We start from the raw sequence: 27,521 nt of genomic DNA, 5'->3' as shown, positions 1-27,521 counted from the left end.
TTTATGTGCATAGTATATTTCATAATGCTCCTTTATTATCTTTTTTATGCCTGCATGGTCTGTAGTTATATCCCCTTTTTCATGCCTAATATTGGTAAACTGTGTCTTCTCTCTTTTTTATAATTTAAAAACTTCCAAAAAAATATTTCCAGGCCCAGATGGAAATCAAACATTTAAAGAAAAATTAACACCAATTCTAGATAATCTCTTCCAGCAAATACAAGAGGAGAAAACACTTCCCAATTACTTTTATGAAGCTAGTATTACCCTATACCAAAACCAGAAAAGACAGTATAAAAAAGAAAACTATAGACCAATATCCCTCATGAATACATACACAAAAGTCCTTAACAAAATATTAGCAAATAGAATTCATCAATATATAAAAATAATTATACACCATGACCCAGTGGAATTTATTCCAGGCATGCAAGGCTGATTCAATATGTGAAAATCAATCAATGTAATCCACCATATTAACAGGTTAAAGAAGAAAAATCACATGATCATAAAAATTGCTACAGAAAATCAATGAAGAAATACTGTACTCTGTCATGATAAAAACTCACAAAAATAGGAATAGAGGAGAACTTCTTCAACCTGAAAAAGTATCTGCGAAAACTCTACAGCTAACATTGAAAGTCTAAATGGGGAATTGACTGGTGGTCCAGTGGTTAGGACATAGTGCTTTCACTGCCAGGTCCCAGGTTCAATCTCTGGTCAGGGAACTAAGATCCTGGAAGCCACGTGGTGCAGCCAAGACAGACAGAAAGCAAGCAGGCAGCAAGTCTGAACGTTTTCCTCCAAATACTGGGAACAAATTAAGAATGTCTGCTCTTATCACTCTTATTCAACATAGGGTTGGAAGGGCAACAGGCAAGAAAAAGAAATAAAAGGCACATAGATTGTAAAAGAAGAAATAAAAATGTCCTGATTTCAGATGACATGATTGTCTGCACAGAAAATACCAAGGATTCTCCAAAGAAAACCTCCTGGAACTGATCAGTGACTTTAGCAAAATTTCAGGATAAACGATAAACATACAAAAATCAGTTGTATTTCCATATACTAAAAATGAACATGTGGTAACGAAAATAAAAAGTACAGTGCATGTATAATCACTCAAAAAACATGAAATACTTAGATGTAAATCTAACAAAACGTGTACAGAACTTATGTACTGAAAACTACAAACTGTTGATAGAAGGAAGACCTAAAGAGGAGAGACATATGGTATTCATTAAATGGAAGATTCAATGTAGTAAAGGTGTCTATTCTCTTCAACTGATATACAGGCTTGATGCAACTATTGATACTATTAAATTCCAACAAGTTTTTGTGTAGTTATACACAAAATTTTTCTACAAGTTATATGGAAAGGCAGAGGAACTAGAAGAGCTAAAACAATCTTGAAAAAGTAGAATCAAGTAGGAGGAATCACTCTTCTCAATGCTATGTTTTATCATATAACTGCAGTAATCAAGACTATACTGTTGATGGATTGGTGAAGAGATAGACACATAGATCAATGGGATAGAATAAAGAACCCAGAAATAGACTCACACAAATATGCCCAACTGATTACTGACAAAGGTGTAAAAAACAATTCAGTGGAGGAAAAATAACCTTTTCAATAAATGGTACTGGAGAAATTGGACATCCATAGTCAAAAAAAAAAAAAAGATTCTCAACCTAAGTCTCACACAAAAATTAACTTGAAATGGATCGCAGATTTAAATGTAAAACTTCAGAAAAGAAAAATGTAAAAATGTAAAATGTAAAAAGAAAAATTTCAGAAAAGAAAAAACCAGGGGAAAATCTTTGAGATCTAGGGGTAAGCAGAGGTCTTGGATTTGACACCAAATGCTCAGTTTATAAAAGGGAACATTGATAAATTGAACTTCATCAGAATTGAAAACTTTTTTTTCTGTGAAAGATCCTGTTAAGAGCATGATAATATAAGCTATGGACTGTAAGAAAATATTTGCAAACCACATGTCCAACAAAGGACTAGTATCTAGAATACAGGAAGAAATCTTAACACTCAACAATAAAAAACAAACCAATTAGAAAGTAGGCAAAAGACACAAGGAACCATTTTACTAAAAAGGATATACAGATGGCAAATAAGCACATGAAAAAGATGTTCAACATCATTAGCCATTAGGTAATTGCAAATTATAACCACAATGAGATATCACAAAAACTTATAAAAATGGGCTTCCCTGGTGGCGCAGTGGTTGAGAATCCGCCTGCCAATGCAGGGGACACGGGTTCGAACCCCAGTCTGGGAAGATCCCACATGCCGCGGAGCGGCTGGGCCCGTGAGCCCTGGTCGCTGAGCCTGCGCGTCCGGAGCCTGTGCTCCGCAACGGGAGAGGCCACAGCAGTGAGAGGCCCGCGCACCGCGATGAGGAGTGGCCCCTGCTCACCGCAACTAGAGAAAGCCCTCGCACAGAAATGAAGACCCAACACAGCCAAAAATAAATAATTCAAGAAAAAAACTTATAAAAATGGCTAAAATAAAAACTAGTGACAACACCAAATGCTGGCAAGGATTTGGAAAAATGGATTGCTCATACATTGCTAGTAGGAATATAAAATAGTAGAGCCACTCTGGAAAACAATCTGGCAGTTTTTTTGGAAACTAAACATGCAACTACCATGTGATACAGCAATTGCACTCCTGGGCAGTTATCCTAGCGAAATGAAAACAATGAAAATTGAGAGAAATGAAAACATGTTCACAGGAATACATAGACACAAATGTTCATAGCAGCTTAATTAGTAATCACACCAAACTGGAAACAACCAGATGCCCTTTGACAGGTGAATAGTTCAACTATGTTACCTCCATACCATGGAGTAGTACTCAGAAATAAAAAGGAATGAATTATTGAATACATACAACAATTTAGATCAATCTCCAGAGAATTATTCTGAGTTAGAAAAAACCCCAATCTCAAAAGGACTGGATTACATACTACTTGATTCCATTTATATAACATTCTTAAATTGACAGTTAAGGGAAGTAGCTGTGGGTAAAAAAGAGCAACGTGGAGGATCCTCCCATTGATGGAAATATATCAATGTCAATATCCTAGTTGTGATATTGTACTATAGTTTTGCAAGATGTTACCATTGGGGTAGGGGGTAATGGTGTAAGGGATCTCTCTATTATTTCTTACAACTATATGTCAATCTACAGTTATCTCAAGATAAAAAATATAATAAAACTTTTAAAAAAAAGTATTGTTCCAACCAAAATGCGGAGCATGGCCTTGGGAGAAACACTAAAACAATAGACTATTTAGCAACCATTGAAAATTGTGTTTCTGAAGACTACTTAATGACATGGGAAATTGTTGATTTTTAACCTTCAACTAAAAACTATTAAGATTCAAAACTTCATTTAAACTAAGATCTTGATTTTGTGAAAAGTATTGACAATATCTGCAAAAAAAATGAAAGGTACATGTGATTTTTTTCACTGTGGTTATATCTGAATTATGGGATTACTTGAGACTTCATTTTCTTTTCATGGTTTCTGAATTTTCCAAAATTTTTGCTATAGCATGAGTCATAAATAAATGAAATAAGGAAACAAACATATATCTAGTGAGACGGAAAAGGCATTCTCTAAAATAAGCAGGTGGTAATTTGTGGGCCAAACGGGCCTTCTGTCCTATATTAATTTCCTATCTCACCTGTCAGAGTGCTCCCACTAAAATGTCTGCAGTCCTAGAAGATGCATAGGTGTTTAAAACGAACCCCAATTTTATAAGGAAGAAGTTTGGAACAAAATTTTACATACTTTTATATATACATGTATCAAAAGTGATTGTAGAGAAAAGAATATTATTTTGTTTATCTAAGTACTGTGCACTGTAGTCCAGGAAGAAATAGAAAATTTTAGATATGCAGCCATAATCTATTCACCTTTAAAGAAGGAAAGAGTTAGTGTACTAAATTTTTTTAAAATGAAGAAATGAATCTGTTGTGAGTTCTGAATGCTGTCAAAGATGCACAGTGAGATGCTGGGATAGTATGGCAGAGGGGGTGTCAGTTTGTGCCCCAAACTCTGTTTCAAACAGGGACGTTCTGTGTTTGTTTGTTTATATGCACATGGGCATTCTGTACAGTATATTGTCTGAAAAAAAAAGGCTTTGGAGAAAAAGAAAGTAGAAAAGCCATGATTTAGGTTATGTCTTGATGTAACCTAGCATTAGTGGTTTTTCCTGGACCTTCATTTGGAGACCTGGAATTCAGTCCTTCCTTTCTCTGAACAGTCAATAGGGGAAGAAGGGACAGTAGAAACAGCAACTGGGAGGGGGAAAGAGGACACTACTGAAGAGAGTCAGAAAAGCTCTCTTTGGAAAATGGTTTATGGTCTTGCACAAAGACAAATATAAGCAGCCCTTTAGCAAACAGGACAGACTAGTGATCAAGATACTCAAAACCTTCCAGTCCAGATTATCTTTCCAGTCTTAGAGCCCATACATTTCTCCCTTCTTCCCTCTCCAACCCTTCACTCTCCCCACATCCCTCTCTCACATACATATACACTCCTTTTCATCTACCCTGGAATCACTTCTTGTTTCCAGAACTTGCCTTCCACACTTACAATGTTACGCCTTTGCTTAAACCACTCTTTCCACTTGGATCACCTTTCTTCTAGACCTGTACTGTCCAGTAGGATAGCCACTAGCCACATGGGCTACTAGAAATAGGGTTAGTGTGGATTGAGATACGCTGTAAATGTAAAATACACACTGGATTTCAAAGAGTACAAAGAAAAGATAGAAATTAATTTCATCTCTTTTAACTTTTTAAAATGTGGTCACCACAAAATTTTTAAAATATATATATTGATATATGTAAATGTATAAGGACATGTTACCTCAGCATTTGTGAATCCTAGTGTTGTAATCATAATTATACCAACTTCAGTGAATTTTTAAGGCAAATGTGTTTATTAGAACAGACTCTAGTCAAATCAATTATTTGATCAATTCTCTATTTTGCAGAGTAAAACCATTTCCAATTTTTCTATTTTTATTTTAATGAAATTATTTTCACTGGGGAAACGTTCTTTCCTCTAATACTTTTACAAAGGAAGTTTGATTTACTTATCAGGGTTTTTCTTTCAGTCTCTCTTTTATTTTTTCTATTGCTGTGAGAACCCTTTCATGGCCATGATTTTCACCACATGCAATTTTCCTCGGTCAAATTTCACTGTGTGCAGTTTTAGCCATTGCTGCTTATATGCTATGCAAATCATTTCTACCAGTAATGTTCATTTTAATTGGATAAAAAACCAATTGTTTATATTAATTTTTAGACTTATTCATGAGAAAATAGTGGGGAGATCTCAAATAACCCAGGATAGTTCTGTTGTCCAAGCTTGCTTAACTGCATTGCTTATCCAATTTCTCCAGAACTTCTGATCACTCCATGTCTTTGGTGAGGCAAAAATCAAAGGGCAGGGTCAAAATATCCTAAGGAATTATTGTTACTCTTTTAGGTGTAGTAATGGTATTGTGATTATGTTTTTTAGAAAAGGCTTTTTTTTCTTTTAGAGATACTAAACTGTTAATGAATGAAATAGTGTGATATTTAGAAGTACTTCAAAATAAGAAGGGGGAAATGAGTGAGAATATAAACGAAACAAGATTAGCCATAAGTTTATAATTGTCAAACCTGGTGATGAGTATATAAGCGTTCATTATATCACTCTGTCTTTTATATATTTGAAATTTTACACATTAAAAAGGTAAGATAATAGCATAATTATCTGTTTAAAGTCCTTAAGATCAAGACATAGTCAAAATGTGCTCTTTTTTTGGTCCTTACCTTTATCCACAGCTACTAAAATGAAATCCAAACTCCCTACTATGGTCTCAAGGTCCTGTACTATCTGATTCCAAACTGTCTCTCTGATGTTCTCTTCTTCTTTCTTCTCTGAGCTATTCAGGGAATAAAATGTGAAGGGTGTCCCCTGGACCAGTGCAGTCAAAAGGCCTCCTTTCTCACCATCATTTCATTACACCTGCCTGGACTTTCTTTAATTTCCTGGGACACAGCAATCATTTTCCTGCTTCAGGGTCTTTGCACTTGTTCCTTAATCTAGAATCTCTTGGCTACTCAAGTCTCAGCTTAAATGTCACTCATTCCTCAGAAATGTCTTCTTCTACCACACTCACTCATGTGGTCCTTCCTATTTTTCTCCATCAAAACTGTTTATTGCCTTCATAGCTTTGTCACCTTTTTTCTGTCTTTCACCAGAATATAAACTCTATGAGCTCAGGGATTCTGTTTGTTTTATTCATTGTGTATACTGAGCACTCAGCACAGGGTCTGGTACATAGAAGATACTCAATTAAATATTTGTTGAATGAATGAATGAAAACTCTAGCCACTTTTTTCGTTTTTTTTTTTTCGGTACGCGGGCCTCTCACTGTTGTGGTCTCTCCCGTTGCGGAGCACAGGCTCCGGACGCGCAGGCTCAGCGGCCATGGGTCACGGGCCTAACTGCTCCGCGGCATGTGGGATCTTCCCGGACCGGGGCACGAACCTGTGTCCCCTGCATTGGTAAGCAGACTCTCAACCACTGCGCCACCAGGGAAGCCCTCTAGTCATTTTTAAAAAGTCTGCTTTAAATCACCTCCTTCATAAAGCTTTGAGTCCTCTAGGTGAGAATTAATCTTTTACTTTACTGGGCGTACAAACAGGCATGAAGGGGAAGAAAGCTTGTTTTACCCTTTGCCTGGTCTACTGAGGTGACATCTAGAATGAATCTGATACATCCTTTTGTATTGTTTATGTTAGCACTTTAAAAAATTATTTTCTATGCGTGTGTATATATATATATATGTATGCATTTTTTTTTAAGGTTTCAGATTACCAGGTGCTGCTTCTAAATATTTCTCCTATGTCCAAGCTGTGCGTTTCACCTCCTTTAATAGTCTGTCATTTATTTCTATGGCCTCCCGATGTTCATGACACATGAGGGTGTCATGATGCTGAGATGAAGAATGACTGGTTTAGTTGCACTTGCCCTCACTGACATGTCCATGCTTTGGGGAAATGCAGGTACACAAATTATTTAGCCAAAATCTCCTAGAGTGAGTCTTGCCAGTTGGTTCATGGTTTTCTTTCAAATGGGACATTGACACACATAACTTGTATGCCTGAAAGCTACCTTCTCACCATTTGCTAATTGCTTTCTATCAGGTACACACATACAGTGATGTATGTTTGCCTATAAACAGAGGACAGTTTCATTCTCAAAATAATGTGTTAACATTTGTGCTCATTGTTAACAGATTTTTGCTTTGGAGCTACTTTTAGAAGATATTTTGTCCACTCCCCAATAGCAATATTTTTAGAGTGCTTCTTCCAGTCAGCTTATTTGCAGAATTGTTTAAACTAACACTAATTTTACTGCAGCAACTGAAACAAATGTTTCCATTTTGAAAATGTCTGCTGGAAAAATAAAGATTTGCAATTCAAATGAATGGGGAGATTGTAAGATTGTGTTAACTAAAATCGATGTTTATACTTATTTTTTCAAGAAACATCACCCAAAATATTCATTATTAAATGTTTCCTGGATGGATGTAGTAGGTTCTGTATAAGTCCTTATGAATTATGGTTAATAGCATAGATGTCCTAATTCTCCATTCTCAATAGACAAGTGTTTATTAAGATGCATCTATCATTTTAGCAATTGAAAAGAAAGTGCACAGAACCAGAACACATCGCTCCATATCAAGTTAAGCACATAACACAGTTTTATTTCTTTTCAGAAAAATTATAATCCAGGGAGAAAGCTTTTATGCATTCCTCCCAAGGGAGTCCGTTGTTTTTTGATGAACTGCTATACAAATAAAACCTGATCTCAGTTTAATTCATAATTACCTAATACACATTTTAAAGTATTCTGAATACCTGAGTCTATGAGCTCAAGGTTTAGGGGGGTTAGTGCTGTTTGTATTAAATCAGTGTTTATCAATGTGATTCTGATTTCTGGGCAATTTTGTTGGCTTTTAGAACATTGATTTAAGAAATAAGAACTGATATACTCAGCTGATTAAATCTTAATAGCGTGATGTCAGGCAATAATAAATATTTTAAAAGGTAAAAATGAACCAGCTCTTAGAACAGGGGATGTTAATTTATTCCATGTTTATTGACTGTTATGGACGTGGCACAGACCAAACTTCTGTTCCTCTCTTGCTGTCCTTACCCAGCTAGAGAATCCCAGAACTGTAAACCTGGAAAAAACATTCCAGAGACCTTCTGATTTCCTTCCCTGCCTTCATAAAGGAGAGAACCCAAACCCTCCAGGCAATTCACTCATATTCTTCTTGAACACCTGCAGGGTTAGAGATACAATCTTTCTTGATAAAAGGAAACTTCTTTGGGTATTAAGTAACAGTAATTGCTACATGAGTTACCTGTGAGTTACCAGTATATGGTAACCATTAATTACCATATACTGTACACATGCAGCATCTCCTAATTCTCACAAAAGCCTTACAAGTTACTTATTAGGTCTATTTTATAGAGAAACTGGGGCCAGAGAAAGTAATTTACCCAAGGTCACAGTTACACATACCCAAGTTCTCTCTCTCATTAGCCCAGCTGCTTGTCAAAAGCAGTGTATGTATTTACCTAAATAAAGGAAAGCAATAAAATCAATAAACACAAGCCTAAACCTATGTTTTAGGAAAAGAGTTTCCTTGGACAATACAAATTAGTGATGAGATAATCACACTAAACAACTCTTACTAAAAGGATATTCCACATTGGATAATTCAGAACCTCAAATCTGGCCGCTTTTAAATCAAATGTCTGTGTGCAAAACACTGACTACAAATCCCCAAGACCTGTCCTCAGTATTTCAACCCATAAATTAGCAAACACACACACGCGCGCGGCCGCGCGCGCGCGCGCTCAAGCCTTGTAGGGATAAAGTTCCAGGTCTTTCTTTGGGCATCAGTTTCGAGACTTCCAGAGTCGCAGATGTGTGTGTGCGTGCGTGTGTGTGACTAAGGAAAAGAATAGCTGAATCACATCTAAAAGCGAATTCTCCCAATTAGAAATCTATACTAAAAATGAAGATAATTAGGCATTCCATCAGCCTTTCAACCTCAACAGCTCTTCTCCCCAAGCCAAGCCAACCTTCTCCCTTCTCCTCCCCCCCGCCCCCGGCCCCTGGGAAATAAAACCCAAAGGCCGGAGGTAGAAGGGGCGACATCCTGGTCCGGGCTCCGCTTTCTGAAGCCTATCGGGGCCCGGAATCCACCGGGGCCAGCTTGTCTCTTCTGTTGGCCGGGGGGAAGAGGGGAGAGCGCCGTTCGTGGCCAAGACCAGGTCGGGGACGTGAAGAGAGCCGGAGTTCGTGAGGGGCCGCAGCAGTCAGACGAGGGTCTAGGAAAAGGGAGCCGAGAGCCTTTTTCCAGGTTACAGAGGCGTGCTGAGGGCGAGAAAAAGCGCCTCGCGCGCAAACTCGTCCGTCTACGCCTAGGTACCGCCAAGCCGCACCGGCAACCCGCCGCCTAAGCGGAAGGCAGCGCGGCTGAGGGCCCGGCCCAGGCCGGCGCATGCGCCGCAGCCCCTCCTCCGCTCCGGGACCCCTCCCTTCCCCTCCCCTCCCTCTTCCCCGCGGGTCTGGGGCGGCGGCGGCGGCGGCGCGGTGACGTCAGGGCGTTGGGGCAGCTCCTGTGACAGACGGAGCTGGAGCGGCGGGGCGGCGGCGGAGTCCGGCGGCCGAGATAGCGAGTGAGCGAGCGAACGAGCAGCGACGCCGGGGTCCAGGGAGCGAGAAGGAGAAGGAGGGGAGCGCTCGGGTGCGAGCGGGAGAAACCGCGAGCGCCAGGCGTGGGCTCGAGCCCCGGAACGGCTGAGGAGCCCGCCCGCTCCCCTCCCCTCCCCCTCCCCGGGACAGGGCCCAGCGCGCCATCCTCCCCCTCCCTCCTTCCCTCCCTCCCTCCTTCCTCCCTTCCCTCTCCCTCTCCCCCTCCCCCGCCGGTGGATGGGAGTGAAGGACGGAAGAGGCCCTGCGGAGGCGGCGGTGCAGCGCTCCGGTAAGGCGGCAAGGGTCTGCGTCCTCCCCTCTGTCTTCTCCACCGCGCTCCGGCGGCTGCGGGCCGGGCCCGGCGGCCTGACGATGTGGCTGCGCCGGTCCCCTCCCTCCCATACTCCCCTCCCCCTGCCGCCGCCTCCTCCTTCTTCTTCTCTTCTCGCTCTCAAAATGGCGGCCGCGACGGCCGTTGAGTGAGAGACACGGGAGGAGGGGGGACAGGCCGGGGAGGGCGCTGCCCTCGCTCCCCTCCTCCCTGGCTCGGGTTCGGGGGCTGCCAGGGCCGCCGCGGCTCCACCCGCGGCCCTCCCTGGGAAGGGATCGCCCTCCTCCCTTGGTGACTTAGCAAGAAAAGTATTCTTGGGTAGGAAGGGCGTGGAGAGCAGGTCTCTCTCTGATCTTGGGGAAAGGGTTCGGCCCTCCTCTCCCCCGCCGCGGAAGGCGAGCTCCGCAGTCCCCACCCCACCCGCGGCTGGCGCTCAGGGACTGGGCTCAGCCCCAAGCCGCCTCGGCACCCACAGGCCTTCAGGCGTTCTGTCCCCCACCTGTCCTTAGGATGGGGTTGACCTGAGAATGATGGTCCAGCCCTTCCCTGGTCCCCCTGTGCAGTGGTCCAGCCTCTGCACCCACTGAGGAGGAGCGGCCCGACCCACCGAACCATCCGCAGCACCCACCCACCAAATGAGGCAGGATTTTCTTTTCTGCCGCCGGCTCCTTCAACGGGAGTTGCCTTTTGACGTTATAGCACTGAGCTTCGAGGCCCTCAGCCATTCTCCTTCTAATCTAATCTCCCCACTCATTTAGGAAACGCAGTGCCTTCCGTAGCCTCCCAGGTGAGAAAATGCCTTTGAGGTGGTGGGCAAATTTTCACTCTCTCTCTCTAGACAGAAGAGTGGAGAGGAGGAGGAGGTTTTCAATATCGTGAGACAAGACAGAAAGGTGCCTTGGCTTTATTTGTGATTCTGCCTTTCTTCGGTGACTTAGCAAGAAACTCCTTGGGAGCAGGGCAGGAGATTTTCTTTTGGGGTTGGGGTTTGGGTCCAATTTATATCAATCCTTTGGTTAAGAAATTGTGCTTTGGAAGCGAAGAACCAGATTTGTGGTTTCGTTCTCAATGGGCGATGTCATGCCAAGGTCCCCCCCTCCCCCTTTCCTTAAGAGGCAGTCGGGAGAGAATAAAGATATTACCGATGTTCCGACCTTTACTTTAACACACAATCCTTGAGATTTATAACGTTTTAAAGGCTAAACAAAAAATTTGTGCCATTTTTGGTAATTCTGTTTTTGTTGGGAGGTGGGATCGTTTTGTGTGAATTTCATTTTGAGGCTAGGGCGGAGGAGACAGTGCTTGGGCCTTTCATACCAGTAATGTCATCCCTCCCCTTTTGCCACAGTAGTATTTGCTTGAAATTTTTTTTTTTTCTTTTTTTCTGCAGCAAGCTTGATTGCTGCAGGGTCCAGTCTTTTAATCGGGAAAATTTCCTGGTTGGGTATGTCGGTAGTGATATAATGTTGAATATATTAAAAGCTGTTACTTAAAAAATTCTGATTTGGGTCTAAGGCATTAAGCTAGCTTTTAATCTCTCATGGGTATCTTTCAGGACACAGTTTTGCAAAATAATTGGCAGTTGCAAATTGCAGTTTTTATTAAAGCAGAAGAGTAATCTGTGTTTAGGGTGATTTATTCTTTCATGTTCTATTATAAATGATCATTGTTTGGATTGTTCACAAGGGGAGGATCTCCTAAATGAAACAAAGCTGTTATTTTTATAAATCAGAATGGAACTTAATTTTTCACAGAATATTTCTGTATATCTTGATTTTGATGGAGTTAGCCCTATTTCGGTGCCTCTCCCACACCTTTTTTAAAAATGGGCTAATATTTGTGGTTGCTGTGAACAGCCATTGAGCCGAGGAGACTGGGTGGAGTAAGAGAGCAGAAGCTGTGAAATGCTAGATTGCCCTTTCATAGCATTTTTCTCTTGCTTATGTTTTGTAAGGTTATTTGATGCTAATTGGTACTACAACAAAGGCGTTTCTCTGTAGTAAATCTTAAAATCTCGTGTTTTTAGTTTCCACCTTTTTTGCAAGGTGGGTATTGAATGATTGGGGTAAAAAGCAATGTCCCTGCTCTAAAGCAAATACTTATTGTCTCTATGTATCTGTACGTATACATACACACACATATTTATACACACTTCTTAATGTTTTTTATTGTTTTAGTTAAGTAAGTGTAGATCAACGAATGCCAGAAATATTTGGCAAAAAATGGTAGTAGGAATATTGCAAAAATCTAATGAGAACATTGCAGATGTTTTCTTTAACTTTAGTTTGCATTAAAACAGTAAATCTGTGATTTCTAAATAATGAACATCAAAGTGAGTAAGAAAGGATAAGATAATTTGTGTTAAATGCTCTTTATATAGACCCTTTCTCTCGTGTTGTCCTTTGGAAGAGACCTTTCAGTAAGGTACTACCGTAAGAGAGGGTAGGTCATTTTAATGTCTTGTATCAAGCATTCATGTGAATAGATGTTCTCAGAAGAATGTCAAATTCATATTGTAAATGTGATTTTGATGGGCCTTATGACTTTGTCAGTGTATGATATATTTTTACATTTTTGTTATTTTTAATGTGATTAGAAAGTAGAAGGGTTCATGTGGTGAGGAATGAGGTTAGTATGATAATTCACTGTTATGTGTCTAACATATCCCCACCCCTAGTATTTCTAGCTCTAAAAGCATACTAAGAGCTGAGATTTTTCAGTAGATTATTAGTTGATTAGGAGTTTAAAATAATTTTACTTAAGTAAGAGAGCTTTTACTTACAAATATGTATCTATGTGTGCTTCTGGTACATGTGGCAGAATCTTTTGCTTAATTTGGAGAGCAGTTTTTAAAATTCTTCATAATTCTATACTTATAAAACTTATAATGAGATTGGGATGGGTTAATTTTTTAGTAGACTTACTTGGTATCTTTTTTTCCAGATACAATTACTCTGGTATATAAAAGATTTAGAGATGTTTTCTGGAAGGGAAAAATAAATATCTGATAATTTTTGGTTTTCCAGCTAGAATATCCGTGTTTCATTGTCTATATTTTTTCAGTGTAAGTGTTGCTCCCTCTTATGCAATAAATAATACTGTATATATGACTTTACCTTATGGCTCATATTTTCAGTGTCCAAGAAAATATAGGACCTTACTTTTTGTTTACCTGTGGTTCATATTATTCAGAATTTGTCATCTTAATCTCAATAGGTAAGCCATAGAAACTGTGGCAGTTGTCAGCATTAGGATGGAGATATCTTAAAAAACAAATCCAAAACAAAATCTTAGGGCAATCAGAGTGAATTTTCCAGTTCTTCCCATTGAGTTCTAAAGCAGTGAGTCATGCACTCTTTTGCCAAAGGGACTTGAGGCTCAGTTGGTTTTAAACCACGCCTGTCATGTCCGCTGTGGTCCTAAAAGAGATTTTTTTACTTGGTTGTAAGTTTCTGTTGTGAAAATATTTCATTCTGATGGGTAATCTGTTTTTATGCACTTTAGAGAGAGAGAAATAGTTAAAGTGGGAATTCTTTGCCACTTTTACTATACAACTTTTTTTTACTTTAAAAGTTGCTCTATTTAAAATAAAACTAAACAAAAACAAACAAAAAAACTGATGATATAGGGACTTCTGAAAAGAAAAAGTAAACCTATTCTCCTGAAGATGCTTAGCTGTAGAGTGAATCTTAGTTGCTGAAGTCCAAGTGTTTTGAGAAATCTGTATTTCGTGAAGAAAGATGCTATATTACATAAGCGTAACAGGTAACTGCAGTGAAGGCTTTTTGAATTCTTTTAGCTTTGTTGCTGGTTTGATATGGCATGTTGGCTAGTCATTTAAGTGGAACCTTAGTTTAACTTCTGCTGTGTGTATAATTTTTAACCTTGCCACGGCAGTTACAAATTTTAATTGATATTGGTGAAATGCTTTATAGTCATTGGATGCAGGTATCATAAGGGCTTATTATTTTGATTTATTGTTTTCTCTTTAAAAGTTGGTGGCTTTTAGTTGAAACTTACCTATTTAGGATTGATTTGTGGATTTGTCAAGGATACTTCTGGAAAAGTATCCTCTAAAGTTATTGTCATCTAACATTGTTGTAAACCTTTTCCTAGAACTTTGTAAATATATTGAACATGGCATTTGTTCTGTCAGCTGCTTTTTGAGATAGAATAGTATTTTTTATGGATGAGAGAACTAAAATTCAGAGAATTTCTTTTCCCAAGGTCACATGTTGGGTTAGTAGCTAGAATGAGGTAAATATTGTAGTCAGTGAATCACTTGGGTATTGCCTTGCATGATCAAACAAACATTCCTTTTTCTTTTGACAGAATGGACTCTTTTCAAAACTGTTTTTATGTTTGTTAATTTCTTTTCTAAAATGGTGAAAACTGGTGGCATTTATTGCCTGCATCATTTAAATTGGCATTTATTAACATGGTCTTATATTGTAACTATTTTGCTTGCATAAGGCATTTGAATAGGGACTTGCAGAAAATGCCTAATACTGCTTTATAGTAATATTAATAAGTAAATAAGTACTTGCTGCATACATACAAGTAGTAGTAATAATATCAGTAAATCAATATTAAATCTATTTAAATACATACAAGTGGTATTAATAAGTAAATAAATACTTTTTGCATTTGATTGAATATGGGGTTATGTGAAAGGAAATGAGATATCCTATAGTTCTTTGTAGTGGCTAACTTCCAGTGATCTCTCTGGAATTAAGGTGAAGGAGGGAAAAGTGTTCATACTTCCTTTACAGAGATTTTATGTTGTCCCAGGAACAGGGTCATACTTATGACATAGTTGTTTCAGGGCCACAAAACTCTCACCTATGAGAAATGAATTAACCCAACTGGATAAATTACATTTGCGTTTCTGTTCTTTGCATTTTGATTAGCTGGTCCTTGAGCGCTTATGTGCTGACAAGAATTACTGACAGTTAACTGAGGCTGTTAAGAAATTTTCTGAGAGACTGTCTTTTGATAACAGTGAAATTAAGAATCTGGGAAATTTTTAAGGAATTTAATTGAAAGCTTATGTTATTAAGGATTTGCATGTTGTGGATTAAATTCACTTTTAATCTGCGGCAAAGAATAAAAGGATATGATTTTAGTATTTTGTATGCATAAGGCATATATTTTATCTTTTCATCTTCCCTTCCATAGTTGTTTTTATTTTATCAAAAATGTGCTGACTGCAGAAGAAGGGAAAGTGAAGATAAAAGAGTCAATTGTATTGGGAATTCCTTGGCGGTCCAGTGGTTAGGACTCTGCGCTTTCACTACCGGGGACCGACCTGGGTTCGATCCCTGGTGGGGGAACTAAGATCCAACAAGCCATGTGATGTGGCCAATAAAAAAAGAGTCAGTTGTATTGATTATTATTATTATTTTTGGTTAACTTATTTCTTAAGGGTGGGAAAAAGCTATACATTTAACATTATCAGAGAAAATTAAATAAAGCTGTTGACTAAAACCAAAAATGAATATTTTAGATTATAATCCTAACTCAACAATTTATCAGCTATGAGCCTTGAGCAATAAGCCTCAGTTTCCTAATCTATAAATGGATAACATTGACAGAATGTAACTCATAGGGTGGTTGCTATTATTGGATAAAAGGCCTGTAAACCCTTCAGTAGATATTTTTTATTGTTAGAGACTTTTTTTAAGGAAGAGAATTAACATACAATTTAATCATAAATAAGCAGTTATTAATACATTAATATAGCTCTTATAGTTTTAAATGTATTTCTTAAGAATTAGTATTAGGGATTCTTTCCCCTTTATCCATTATGTGTATCTGAAACCAGAGATGACTTCAGAGTTTCTTAGTAGGGCAAGAAGTGCTATGTAAATCAATGCCAAATGGACTAATTCCTTTTTTTAATATAAAATTATATTGCTCATAAGCATGTTATTTAAACTGCAGAGTACATTTATATCTTTATTTTTATTTTTTTGTGGTACGCGGGCCTCTCACTGTAGTGGCCTCTCCCGCCGCGGAGCACAGGCTCCGGACGCGCAGGCTCAGCGGCCATGGCTCACGGCCCCAGCCGCTCCGCGGCACGCGGGATCCTCCCAGACCGGGGCACGAACCCGTGTCCCCTGCATCGGCAGGCGGACTCTCAACCACTGTGCCACCAGGGAAGCCCTATATCTTTATTTTAAGAAAAATTTTGTTTGTACTTTTAAATATTATTTAAATAATCCCAAACAGTTTTTTCTGTTTTTCTTTCTAAAGAAACCTTTTTATTTTGGAATAGTTTTCGATTTGTAGTCAAGTTGTAAAGATAGTGCAGAGAGTTCTTGTGTATACCCTGCATCCAATTTCCTCCATTGTTAACATCTTACATTTCTGTGCTACATTTGTGAATCTTGGTATTTACTATTAGCTAAACTCCAGACTTCATTTGGATTTCACTGTTTTTCCATTAATGGCCTCTTTCTGTTGCAGATTTAATCCAGGGTACCACGTTGCATTTGGTTGTCTTTTATCCTCACTCTCCTCTGGTCTGTGATAGTTTCTCAGTCTTTCCTTGTTTTTCGTGACTTTTACAGTCTTGAGGAGTCCTGGTCAGGTATTCTGTAAAATGTCCTCCACACTGGGTTTGTCTGGTGTTTTTTCATGATTAGATGGGTTATGGGTTTTTGGAAAAAATACCACAGAGGTGGAGTGCACTTGTCATCACATCATGTCAGAGGCTACATGATATTTCATCACTTGGTTAACGTAGTGTTTGCCAGTTTTCTCATAAAGTTATTATTTTACCTTTCTCTTACTTTATCCTTTGGAAGTGACTCCAGTTCCATGTCGGCGGTGGGGGTGTGTGTGGGGGAGTGTCTGTTTACATATGTTATTTGGAATTCTTCTGTAAGGTGGATTCACCTCCTCTTCCCCATTTATTAAAACAATTTACATCTTTATTTTAACTATCAGGAAAATTTTGTTTAGAATTTTAAATATTATTAATTTAAATAACCCCCAATTTTTTCTAGCTTTTTAAAAATATAAAATATTTTAACAGTGGTTTGGAGAATAAAGATCCGAGAAAGCCTTTGAAGGAGCTATGTTTAAGTGAATTATATATCCGTCTAGAAATTACTCTGAGAGTAAAGTTCAGTGTTGGGATTTTAGAGAAGAGCTCCACATTTGGGGGCTTGTTTGGAGGGAGACTGCTGTAATCTGAGAAGCAAAGCAAATAGGGTATCTTATTCATTGGTGCTGTGCTAGTATTTGAATCCTCCTTGTTCTTCCCTTTCCCTCAAAAAGCTTGTAAATACTGCAGCAGAAAAGATGGTATTTTTGACCAATTGGACTCTTATTTTAAAAACAGAACTGGTAGATCTGTGTCCTGAAAGATATTTATTTTACCCTAAGGAGAATTTATAACTTGAGTGCAAGGTAATTCTTGAGAATTGCAGTTATTACAGTTCTTTCAGTTGTTTTTATATCTTGCCCTTCCATTGTATCACTTGTACAGAAAATATCATTGGGCTTCTACTTTAAAAAGAAACTTATGCAGTACCATTACATATTTTTGTTTCTCTTTTAAATTTTCATCAATTTTTCTGTCCAGCAAACATTTATTTAGATATATTATATTCTAAGCATTGGGGATACAAACATGATTGTCAGCCCTTGCCCTCAAAGATCTTAAAATTTATGAACACATATTTAACATGCAAAGGTAGCATAATAGTGCTATAATCAAAATATGTACTTGGTGAGATGAGGGCCCAAAGTTTTCTCTTTCTTTAAAATATTTATTTATTAATTTTGGTTGCACCAGGTCTTAGTTGCAGCACGCAGGATCTTTAGTCGCGTTGTGCGGACTTCTTAGTTGCAGCATGCCTGTGAGATCTAGTTCCCCAACCAGGGATCGAGCCCCGGCCCTCTGCATTGGGAGTGAGGAGTCTTACCCATTGGATCACCAGGGAAGTCCTGAGGGCCCAAAGTTTTCAAGGAGGTCTTCACGAAGATGTTGGTTAAACATTTTTGAAGAAATCTTGTCATGTTGTTTGGGGAGTAATTTGTACCTAGTCTCATAAGTACACCTTGGTTAGTGAGGGAAGTTACATGTAGCTGTAGTTCAGTATGGCTGGAGTGATTGGTGAGTATAGAGGAGTGAGAACATTACCCTGATCTGGCCTGTGAAGTGGGTTGGCACATGGACCATCTTCGTTTGCAGACTTCATCTTAGACTCATACAATAAAAAGCAATAAAAATTCCGTGGTGGGGAGCACCTGGGATATCTGCATTGTCAGTAAGCTTCCTAGTTGAGAAGCTTACTGAAACCAGTTTTTACCCTTGAGGTGCCAGAGGATGATTTTAAGTTATGATAAGTGACATCATTAGATTTCCCTTTTAAAAAGCCTACTGTCAGCATTGTGGAAGATGCAGCTGTGGAGTGGATGGAGGTAGATAGACTTGTGGAGGCTACTTAAGAGGCAGTGCAGGTTGAAAGAATGGATTTGAAAGGGATTGAGTATGTATAAATTAGTAACCAGTTTGATATGGGAAGTAAGAGAAACAAGGAATGAGGAAGGTGAAGAATTGAGGTGTTTTTTGTTTTGGGCTGTTGAGCAGATATGGGTGTTCGGAAGGAGCAAGAAAGAGTTGAGGAGAACCAAGGTCGGGGGAGGTTTTTTTGGTTGTTGTTTGTGTGTGTTTTAACAGGATAACCATTAGGTGTATTGGAGACTTGAATTCTAAGATATTTGGTGTTTTCATGTTTTATATGTCTACCAGTGTAATTAATAGTAGAACATTTTTGTTTATTATTTCTCATGACGCATTAAAAATTCATTCTTTCATCAGAGTGTGTTCAGTGCACTCTGTTATAAGAACTGTGCTGAGGTGCTAGAAAGTACTCCAGATGGGACAGCAGCAGTAAAATCATAAAGGTCACAAAATGAGGAGAGGGAAGGCATGCATTACAAGGTGCTCAGTGTTACTGGAGTTTGAGCAAAGTGGGGCTTGGTTAGAAATAAGACTTGAAATGTGGGAAGGGACCAGATACTAATCAAAGACCTTATAAACTGTGTTAAAGCATGTGGACTTCAGGAAATAGGGAGGCAGCATAGTGCAGTGAATAAAGGCCCCAATTGTGGAGCCCAGATGCCTGTGTTCAACTCTGCTGCTTACATAGCTGTGTTACATTACACACACACACACACACACACACACACACACACACAAACACAAACAATATAAAAGCTCGTTATTTAAATTCTCATAGGTAGTTGTGAGGAGTAAATGAACACTTCTAAAACATTTAAAGCAGTGACTAGCATATAGTAAGTGCTATTTAAATATTTGTTAAATAAAAAATAGGGAGCCAATGAAGGGTTGTTTTTAAGTAAGGAAGAGATATGGTCGGATTGTATTTTAAATAGATGATTCTGGGGCTGAGTAGAAGATAGATGTTAATAGGCCAAGGCTAGGTTTAAGAAGACCTGTTGAAATTGGTCCAGTCCAGGTGAGAGATGATGGTGTGAACTGTGGTAGTACTGTTAAGGGTAGACAGAGAATAATTCAACAAATATTGAGGCGGTAAACTTGGCAGATCCAGGTAATTGATTGAATATAGAAGAAGAAAGAAAAGAGTCAAGGTTGATTCCCACATAAGATATTATTTCTAACATTTTTAAAGCAGTATTCATTTCAAGCACTTCGGATCTTAGATGTCCTCTATGCTAGTTATATTTGAGGCTTTGGTGTATGTTATGATGCTTCCATAAAAATGAGAAATAATGGCCTGAGATAGTTTTTAATTTCTCTTAATGTATAGGCCTTTGCTGTTTTTCTCAGTATGTGGAGAGAAGTGTCTCTTTAAAGATCCACTATTATGTGGAAAATTCTCATTTAGCCCATGTCCAAAGAGCTAGAAAGCTTAAATATTGATTTTTTATGTTTTTATATTATAACTTTATATTAAGATTTGTGATTATAAAAATATAGCACCATAGTAATGCTGTAAAAATTTGAAGTGACTGCTGAATCATTAAAGAGGTTAAAATTTGTTAATTCTATTATATCTAATTTTTCATTGTTTATTCATATATGGTAAATAACTTTGATAGGCAGAACATTCATCACCTGTTCATTCCTTTGATAAATCTTAACTCCCCAAATCTAGATTTGTCAAATTTTAAGAATATTTTTTCTTGCCATTCAGTTTTATAAAAAGGGGAAAACTTGGTTGAAGTTAGAACTTTCTTGAATTTGAATTTTCTCTAGATTCTTAATGAAATTATTAAATGGATAGGAAATTCAGTGTCCTTATATAGTATTTTAAATCTGGGTCCTGGGTTGTAGTGGTGTACGTAGTGTATGATGTCTGTCAATTACGCTATTGCAGGGCTCATCAAATCTCCCCACTAAAGACAGTTGAGAGGGATGATATTTAAACTGAATCTTGAATGAATAATTGGAGTGGACATGGGAGAAGGTCATTTGAGGTAGAGGGAAGAGCAACATATACAGGTACAAAAGCATGAAAAACTATTATGTGTATGCTGGAAAGTAGTTTGCAGAGGGCATTGTAGGGTACATGTGAATATGAGGCTGGAAAGGTACATATGAGCCAGATTGATAGAATTTACAAATTCTGTGTGGTTTGTAGGCAATTTGGAAGACACAATTTTAAGCAAAGGTGAGCATTATGATCAGGTGTATTTAGGTAGTTTATGTAGGTGGCAGTGAGGAATACAGATGGGAGTTTGAAGGTCACTTAGGAGACTTTTTCAGGAAAGAATGATTAGTGCTTGAAATAAGACAGTGGCAATGAAGGTTGTTGATTGGAGAAAGGCTTAGGAGGTAGAATTGTGAATGAGTAGTCTGTGATGAGGAGAGGGAAGTATTAGAAGACATCTCAGATTTGTGGCTTGGGTGTCTGGGTGGAATTGAGAAACTGGGCGTCATTAGCCATCCATAGTAGAGATTAAGAGGAGGAATTATGTGTGGGATATTACATAAAGTGCCAGATTAATTTTCCTGAACCACGGTTCTCAAGTCACTTTCTTGCCAAAAACCCATTGCCAGGTTTTTACTATTATTTAATCAGCTTTGTATATGAATAAATGCAAAGGGTACCTTACTAGAAACATGGTATTTAATAGATGTTTGTTTAATCCTAAATGGACACTCAAGGTCTTTTCTTTGGTGTCGTAGCTCACTTGCTTATTCTTTTTCTTCTTGCCTGTCATGTATCCTATGATTCAGCCTTATGAAGATACTTTCTGTTCCTTATGGCATTTTCACTCTTTACCACTCCCTCCCTTCTCTTTTTCTCTGTGTATCTTCTGACCTATGTATCCTTCAAATCTGCATACCAGGTTCTCCTTTTCCAGGCAACCTTCCCTAATTTTTTTTTTTTTACCTGAAAGAAATTTTCTTTGAATTCATAATCTTAAGGTATCTACTATTTTTGTCTCTTATTATAGCTTATATAAAACTCTATCTGATATATCAAGTGAGTTAATGTATTTAAAGAGCCTAGAACAGTACCTTGCACATAGTACTCAGTAAATGGTGGCTGTTATTATGGTGATGTTAAGATGATTAAAACAAATTGATGTAATAGTAATAGGGCAGTCTGCCTTTACCTTCTGCCTTCTTGTGATGGCAAAACTGATTCGTTCTCTGTCCTTGGACACTAGGAAAGCAGTGTCTTTTTTACATTGATAATGTATATAGAAGTGCAAAAGGTACTGTGCCGTATCATCTTCAAAGTGAAATTATTCTCTTCGTACATGTTCACTATTCTAGAACTCTACTGAGGGAAGTAAAATGGTAGACAAGCCCTTAACACTGATTATCTCGTTAAGCTTCACCGCAGTTGTTTGAGTAGGTGGTGGTGTTAGCTCCAGTTATATGTGGGCAAACAGGCTTAGGAAGTTTGAAGATTGCCCAAGGTCAGTTTGTAGGTGGCCGAGTTGTTATTTGAACTTCCACTATTTGACTCCAAAATTCTACACAGTAGGACCTCAAAAGTGTAGGATTTATTCCTTCATTGCTTTCATATCATCTACATATTCAGCTTGTTTTAAGAGGGCCTACCATGGGACGTATACATAGGAAAGTACTTTTTGTTTTTTCTTCTAAATTTTTTTTTACATATTTATAGTTTGTTTATTTTTGTTATGGAATATGTCAACCATGCAGGAGAAGTACCTGCAGTGATATAACAAAACATCCACGTAACTACTACCTGAATTAACAGATGTTAACATTTTATCATATTTGCTTTAGAGTTTTTGTGGAGTTTTTGTTTGTTTTTTAAAGAAATATGGCATTACAGTTAGAGTTGATATCCTCTTTCTAATCCTACTCCCCTCCCTCCCTGTTCCCAGTGGTAAAGTTCCTCCTAAAGTTTGCATATATTCTTTTGTTCTGTTTTTATACTTTTACTATACATATATGTATGATGCATAAACAATGTACAATAATGCTTAGAGTTTACTTGAATGTTATACTGTATACTATTCTACAACTTGTTTTTTTCACCTAAAAAATGTTTTCTAGATGTATTGGTATATGTAGATCTAGTTTATTATGTTAAAGAATTTCTTATATATAATCATACTATAGTTTATACCTACAGTACAGAAATAGGTCTTTAGATTGTTTTCAGATTTTCACTATTACAGACAGTGCTGCAGTGAACATGGGAAAGGTATCTGCAGATAAGATGATAAAATTTGTTTTTTGTTTTTTCATTGCAGAGTTTATCTTAAGGTTAATTAAATATTTGTTCTTTAGTAATTTTTATGCTTTGAATTGAATAAATAGAATGAATAATATTGACATTGATTTTAGACCATAAATTCCTGAATTTTGTACCACTTTCCTCAGTCTGTTCAGCTGTTCAAAAACCTGTGTTTAACTCAGTATTGAGCCAGGAGTTGCACACTGGTGGCCTGTAGGACAAACTAAGTGTAAATGCTTGGCCTTGTATCGTTAAAATTTTTTTGAGTCAATATTTTGGAGTTAGGTATTTTGTGTAAAGTCTCTATTTTTGGATTATCCTGAAAAATTAGAAGCGTTGGCAACAGTGGGGCCCACATTTTCCCATGGCAACAGTTGGCCTAAGCTGAGTCACAGCTGCCCTCCCTTATGTTTTTTATTTATTAAAAAAATTATTTATTTGGTTGTGATGGGTCTTAGTTGCAGTAGGAGGGCTCCTTAGTTGTGGCATGTGAACACTGCATTGGGAGTGTGGAGTCTTAACTACTGCTCCACCAGGGAACTCCCACAGCTGCCCTCCTTTAGATGGGCATAAGCTCTCCAGGAAAACAAGTTCCTACCACTTTCTGTTACTGTTTATTATTGCCCTTGCACTGTTGTTTATAGTGAAGAAATACTTTTCTATTGATGTTTTTATAAAAAATGGGGGGAAAGTGTAGCTAGACAACTGCAATATTCAAGAAAAGTAGAATAGCATATTTCTCTGGAAGTGAAGAATATTGTAACATGATTAATATGGAAACAAAATGAGTCTTGTATGGAAAGATCACAGCCTTTCCTGCTTCACTGGTTTATATTACCTTCATTGTTTTGAGTTTGTGATCTCTGCATTTTGTGCACATAGCTGTGAGGGCTGCCACATAGTGAAGTTGAAGATCAAAAGGATATGAAGATGGCTTGTAAATTGTGAAGTTTTGTGCGAATGCAGGATATTTACCTGTTCTTTTAGCTGTTACATACACCCTTGTTCCAGAAAGATTTTAAGCAGAGGGGTTGAAACTGGTTTAATCTTCTAAACCATCCTACCTTTCAGCACTGTATTTATTAAGTACCTTTTTCAGAGGCTACAAATGGATGATCGAGGATTTGGATCAAAAATGTGTTTTGTCTGCTCAGTGTTTTTGTTTTTAATTCGACTTACTTTAAAAACCCAGTTCTACCACTGTTGCCTTATTTCTAGCTGATTCACACTTTTACCTGCCTAGTCTCTGTAAGTATTTGATTTGTAACCTATTTAAGGCAATTTATAAAGATGTATAAACTAGAAAATACCACAAATTAAAAACAAAGAGAAAGAAGAAGCGAAAACAAAGGGTAGGGACAAAATGGAATGAGAATCTAGGCCACAAAGGTCTATCACAATGGTCTTGTTGCAGGCACAGAGCACAGATTTGACTCTGAGCTTTTCTATGAGGTGACGTTTTTCATAAAGTCCTTAAGATAAAAATAAACAGTTCAGAAAGGTAACTAACTTGATACTATCAGACTATAACTTCTCATAGGGGTCCTCATAAAGAGGATTATGTGTAATTATCATTTCCCTCATCAACATCTCTAAGGTAGATGGATGTCTAGTATTTAACAGCACTCAATATGGGAAGACCAACCACATCACATGAGAGTCAGTCTGAATGAGTGGGTAGGTTGTCCTTTGGTGTCTGACCATTGGATATAGTTTCCCTCAATCCAGTTGTTGATATTTATTGAGATTAAGCTCCTTGACAAGTACCTAAAGTGCAGGTGTTCCATATATCAAACACAGACCATTCATATGTAGGATTTAAATATTTTTGTGAAAACTTACTTTTACCCAAATAAAACTGGGATTGCTTGAAGGTTAAGATTCTTCTTAGAATCTGCTACATTCCTGTCTTGTTTGAAGGTGGACAGAGCAGTATTTTTCTAGAGTATACAAAACTGGTAAAGTCATTAAGAAATAGATTTAAAGAAAAAGGGGGTCAGTACACAACTCTGTTTCATGCTGCTGGAAATTAATTGCTTCAGCAGACCATTCCTGTGAAAATGGACTCTTGGTGGTTTTTAGCATAGATTAAATGTAAGGAGGTATTGTTTTTATTTATGTTTATAATAGATATGGTCTCTTCGCTCAAGAAACATATTAATATGTGGCTCTGCCCCTTCTTTCTTTCCATGTGCTCGATTCCCCAAGTAAGATTTTTTTGTTCAACCCTACTGGAACTCAGTTTTTTATGTTGTTACCTTCACTACTGAATCTCTTGAATTCAGTGTTTATACCACTCTGTTTTCTTACTGATGACTGCCCTTTGTATTTCTCAGTTTGCCATATGTAGCCTCAACTTTTTAGCAATACTGTATTTTTCAGCTGCTTAAAATAATTTTGCATTTGGTTATTTTGTATTCATGTTATATTCAACATATTATTTTCCCTTCCTCTAAAACCTGCCTCAAAAAACTGCCAGTCATTTCCATCTTTAGCCTTTCAGTTTATAAAGCTGACTCAGTCAGTCCTGGGCTCATGTTATATACTTTATCACCTCCTTTCCTTTCTCCACTCTCCCATTTTACTCTAACTAGATTGTACATTCTCTTAGGGGGGTGGATTGCATTTTATTCACCTTTATTTATAGTAAAACCTTATATCACAGAGCCTAGCAGAATAGTCAATGAATGAATTAAAGGATATGTATATATAGCTCACATCTTCAACCATATTGTAAGTTTCTTATGGACAGGGACTATCTCTCAGCAGTGCTTTTAGGTCACATGTAGTTTTCCATAGATGAGACACTTAAGTTACATGGAACACAGATATGTGTTGTTTGATTTGAATACTTGGCACTTGGTAGATCCTCAGTAAATAAATTGAATAACTGACACTGAGAATGTAGTTATTTCTCATTATTTGTTTCATTGGAGGCAAGCATTGGTGTGGATAGTAGTAAACTAGAAATCAGTTCGAGAGACAATGGAAGTTTTCCAGTTGGATTGGCACAACACCTGGACAGTGGCTTTGGTTGTAAACAGGGGATCCACCGTTAGGACCAAATCATATCCTTGAGAACGCCATCTTTAAGACCAAGAGCAAGTAGTAGTAGACCAGGTCAAAAAAAAAATTGCACTCTTGCATAATTGCCGTTTGACTCTAAAGCTCTTTTTTTCCCAAATCATTCTCACTGCTTCCATCCTAGTCCAGGCCTCTTTTATCTTCTAATTGTAGCCTTCCCTTGTTCTAATATCTCCTATACATCTCCAAAAAAATCACCACGAAACATCAATTTTAGAACATTGCTCCCTTGCTTAAGAATTGCAGTGATTTCTGCATTGTCATAATTCCTTTGGGCTATCTGCATTAATATTCACCATAACTTGTACTTAAAAAAAAAAAAAGGTACACAGAACAGTATGTTTTCTGTTATTGTTGGTATGCTTAGAAGTATTAGTAAGCTTTTTTCCTCTGAATTTTAAGGCAGTGGATTTGTGTGTGTGACTTAGTTTTGATTAAAAAAAAAAAAGATATACAGGCTGTAGCTATGTTTGTCTAATTGTCACTTGAAAATGTAGCCTTTGTAAGCAAAAGCGAAAAGAGTAATATGCATGGTAGAAGGTTAAAAGGCCTTTAAGTTTTAAAGTTTTAGTATTAAGTTTGAGACAGTCAGTTGATTTTCTACAGGATTTTTAAATTGGTATACTTTCTCTGACATATATTAATTAGTGTTAAATCTTTTAAAAGAAAAAAATTACATCGAAACCAGCTCCAAGCAGCTGGACTTTGAATGTATTTTATTGCCCATGTTTCAGAATTTGATTTTTGGGAATTTTAAAAAAGAAAGCTGAGAATAAAGTGATATAGTGTATCTTTAGTTCTGCGAACATGGTAAATCTTTATCTCAGTTTTACTGTGATTCCTGTAGCAGACATTTAGAAACACTTACTCTGTACCTACTGTGTGTTAATTACCATGCTATTTGGTAGAGATATAATGAGGAATATGTCAGGGTTGCAGCTTTGGAGGAGTGTTGTTGAGGAGACATCAAGGCAGATAATTACTGTGTGCCGTGAGAAGTGTTAAATATGTGTATGTACAAAGAACTATAAAATCACAGAGGAGCGAGTTATTCTGCTTAATTTTTTTCTCAAAACTATGTAAATAAATCCCGCAAGTTCTCTTTTTGCTAGCTGCTGAGAGCTTGCTAATGGTGTTTAAACACTATTGATAAGCATTAGGTTGAACCTGTGTAATTGCCATTATTGGCAATTTTATATGGTTTAACTCTAATAGTATTTCAGTATGGCAATTAAAACAAGAAAATGAAACATGCTTAATGTCTTTTGCCAATACTGTTTGACAGTTGTTAGATAATTGATATTTTATTAAAATAAAGCTTTGAATATTGAATAAATGTGCCATTTTTGGAAAACATTTTTTTTGTTTGTTTCTTTTTTGTTTTTTTTGCAGTACGCGGGCCTCTCACTGTTGTGGCCTCTCCCGTTGCGGGGCACAGGCTCCGGACGCGCAGGCTCAGCGGCCATGGCTCACGGGCCCAGCCGCTCCGCGGCATGTGGGATCTTCCCGGACTGGGGCACGAACCCGCGTCCCCTGCATTGGCAGGCGGACTCTCAACCACTGTGCCACCAGGGAAGCC

The 27,521-nt window shown here is 37.9% G+C and overlaps 1 protein-coding gene across 2 annotated transcripts in view; it reads left to right on the top strand.

Moving 5' to 3' along the window:
- The first annotated feature begins 9,737 nt into the window (after positions 1–9,737).
- PAFAH1B1 (platelet activating factor acetylhydrolase 1b regulatory subunit 1) overlaps positions 9,738–27,521 on the top strand; it is a 69,554-nt gene continuing 51,770 nt past the window's right edge. Inside the window, exon 1 of one of the 2 annotated variants that reach the window (XM_082679597.1) lies at positions 9,738–10,091. The gene's annotated coding sequence lies outside the window, so the exon portion shown is untranslated. Of the gene's footprint in view, positions 10,092–10,832; positions 10,921–27,521 lie in introns of those variants that run through there. The other variant, XM_082679598.1, reaches the window with a different exon arrangement.

This window comes from Grampus griseus, assembly GCF_964374135.1.
Source record: "Grampus griseus genome assembly, chromosome: 20".
NCBI classification, from domain to species: Eukaryota; Metazoa; Chordata; class Mammalia; order Artiodactyla; family Delphinidae; genus Grampus; species Grampus griseus.
This window is presented reverse-complemented; position numbering and strand designations above follow the sequence as displayed.